At 40.5% G+C, this 3,217-nt stretch overlaps 1 non-coding gene across 1 annotated transcript; it reads right to left on the bottom strand.

Moving 5' to 3' along the window:
* Positions 1-2,508: 2,508 nt before the first annotated feature.
* Positions 2,509-2,722, bottom strand: LOC136309676 (small nucleolar RNA U3). Its single transcript, XR_010726354.1, has one exon. It is a non-coding gene; the product is annotated as a small nucleolar RNA U3 (small nucleolar RNA).
* Positions 2,723-3,217: the final 495 nt, after the last annotated feature.

The raw sequence follows: 3,217 nt of genomic DNA, 5'->3' as shown, positions 1-3,217 counted from the left end.
GTTCTTGGCCAAGTTTCTAGGGTAGGGGCTTCCTTGATCTGGGTACATAGAGTTCAGTGAAAAATATTGATACATTTCTAACAGTTGTTTATCTTTTTTCCTCCAGCCATGTACTGGATGTACTCAGTTTTCATGGCTGGTGGCCTGCACCGCTTGTCCTAAGATGTCACAGAAGCCTGCTTCACTAGGAAGTTGCACCAGTCATAGGCTCCCCAGGGGATCACAGCATTGCAGTGCCAAGGTAATTAACACTCCTCCCTTCCCCATGTAGCGAGGAAGGACCATTTTTCCAATCTCCCAGGATACAACTAGCCATTATTCTGGATTACTGAGAGGTAAAACAATAAAGGGGAAATTCCTTTGTGGAGCACATGTGCAGTAGGAGCCAAGATGGCACTGGGGAAGGTAAGCACATGCCCAGTAGAAATTAAGATGGTGCCCATAAGGGGAAGAGCTTAGTCTGGAAAAGAGATCAGATTGGTTAAGGGACACAGAACCCTGAAAGATCTAGGAAGTAGACTGTGAAGGATTGGGAAATTAACTGGTTTAAAAAAGGGCCTGGTCCATCCCAAGCCTGAGGTAATATAATCCAAGCTTTCAAGACCTCTCTCTCTCTCTCTCTCTCTCTCTCTCTCTCTCTCTCAGTAACATGCACTGGCCCACTTCCCTTGCATGTTCTTTCTCCACAGCCGCCATGTGGGCCTAGCAGCTGCCTGGCCCAGCAGCCACGCAGACTCCCAGTGCATGCTCCAAGAGTGAGCCTGGGTACAGCAATGCAGCCCCAGCCAGAGCACAGCTGGGAATACAGACTATGCTAGCCAGACAGGAGCAAAGGCTGAACTCTACTAAGTTTTCACATGGACTAAGCCAATGGCACAGACTTTCTGGACATTTACCCTTTTCTGGGCTTAGTGAAGACAAGGCTGGACTTGTTCTGCAGTGGGATGGACAGCGATGAGACAGCCCATGAGCTCCTTCCCTCATCTGCTGGAACCAGGAAGCAGCCTTTCATTTCTATCCCAATAAATCTTACCACAAGACCTCATCTCCTGTGTGTGCGTCCCTTGGAATGCTTTCCTTGCAACTCCATGAAAGGTCCCCATTTCCACCAAAAATATAATCATCTGACTCAGTTTCCCTTTTCCTATAGTCAAAAATTCTCCTAACATCTAACTGTCTTGCCTCAGCTGGACTAAGGGGAGATTCAGGTAGTGTGGTGTCTGCCGAGAGAAAAGGTGAGGCATGTGGTGCCCTGGATGAGCGGCGCCTTGGGCATCACCGCTCTCCTTACTTTCCCTCCTGTTTCATTACAACCTGTTCCCATAGCTGTTTCCAATCTTCACTTTTACTCTTGAGCTCCTAATATTTCCAAACCAAGGATGGGAGAATATAAATTTGTAAAAGAGTTAAGATCCATAAATAAAATACTACAGGATACACACCCTACTGTTTCTAACCCCAATCAATACCCTATTGGCCAATCTTCCAGAATCTATCAAATATTACATAGTTCTTGGTTTAAAAGATGCTTTCTTTTGCGTTTGCTTAGACGGTGACTCCTAGAAAGTTTTTGCCTTTGAATGGGAAGATCCTGACCCCCATAACAAGTCTCAGTGTTGCTAGACTGTGTTATCACAATGTTTCTAAATCTTCTCAATCCTCTTCGGGAAGGCTCTTGCAAGAGTCTTGAGAGATTTCCACCTTGAAAATGAGACTGTTGTGCAACATGTAGATGATGTTCTAACTTCCAACTCTGATGAAAGTTCAGACACAAATACTATTCTGACCTTAAACCATCTAACAGAAATGGGATACAAATATCCCAGGAAAAGGTCCAGATATATAAGGTGACCAATCATCCTCTAGGGAGGACAGTCCTTTTCTAAGTTCTGACCTCCATTGAAAAGTGTCCACCTACATGTCCTCCTTTTTTATACTGAAAGACTAATCTGTAAATGTCCGTATTTGATCAATGCAGAATCAATCCATTGTGTGTGATGTGACATTTTTATTTGACATGACGATTTGTCAAGGATGAGTACAATGCAGCGAGATGCGATTATAAGACACATGCGCTCCACACGGAAGACCTTGAGAGAGTGTGCAATATACCGAGCATGCAAATGGCTTTGTGTACTTCTTACTGAAACATTACACGGCACATACAACATTGTAGACTCACAATTATTTCTCTCAGTGAATATTCAATCATAGACAGTGAAGCACAATTCATGTAAAATTCAATATGAAGGATATTTCTTGTTCAGATATTTCCAATATATTGTTACAAGATGATACATTGACAAAAAATATTCATTCAGTGGTAAAGTATTCATTTAAATGATACCTAAATGAGTACTTTTTTCTTACAATTATCATTAAAAATTAATAGACATGTAAGCATAATACAATATAAAATATTACAAATGTTATTATGCATTTATTATAGTGTATTATTGTTGCAATGAATCAAATGTTTATTTTATTTATTTATTTATTTATTTTTATACCACTCAGACTGCATTCTCTCCCTCTTACTCTCCCAAAGGAACAGAAGAACGATCATCAATGGCAAAAGGCAGTTGCACAAGCAACATCAAGAGCCAGCTTCACGCTCAGGAGAGAACACTGCAACTCCTCCTCGTGATCTTGGGTACTCTACACGATCAGAGAAACTTCTCTAGTAACAAACTATAGAAATAATCCCTGAAAGTATAGTCTTAATGTTTCTTTGATTTATGATATTGTATTCTTCAATTTATTTTATTTTTTTAATAATTTTATTTTTTAATGGGGCGACATCAATAAATCAGGATACATATATTCAAAGATAACATGTCCAGGTTATCTTGTTCAATTATGTTGCATACCCATCACCTAAAGTCAGATTGTCCTCTGTCACTCAATTTATTTTTGTCCCCCTTTCATTATAAAAAGTTGGTCACCTTAAACAAACCAGAAGTGAAGTACCTGGGTTTTCTTTGTTTCCCAGGGACAAAGAAGCCTACCCACAGAGCAAAAGGCAACACCAGTCACTCTAGATTTGACATGGAACCAGAGCTGAGAGGTTTTCTCAGAATGGCAAGATTCTCCAGGATCTAGATCCCTAATTTTGGTCTTAAAACCATGCCTCTTTATAATAAGTTGAAAGGAGAAGAGACTACCTCCTTAGACTGGAACAAAAAGGTCCAGAATACTTTTTAAAAAACTAAAGATA

The sequence above is a fragment of the Saccopteryx bilineata genome, chromosome 6 (genome assembly GCF_036850765.1).
Source record: "Saccopteryx bilineata isolate mSacBil1 chromosome 6, mSacBil1_pri_phased_curated, whole genome shotgun sequence".
Classification (NCBI taxonomy): Eukaryota; Metazoa; Chordata; class Mammalia; order Chiroptera; family Emballonuridae; genus Saccopteryx; species Saccopteryx bilineata.
Note: the sequence above shows the minus strand (reverse complement) of the source record. Positions and strands in the feature narration are given on the sequence as shown.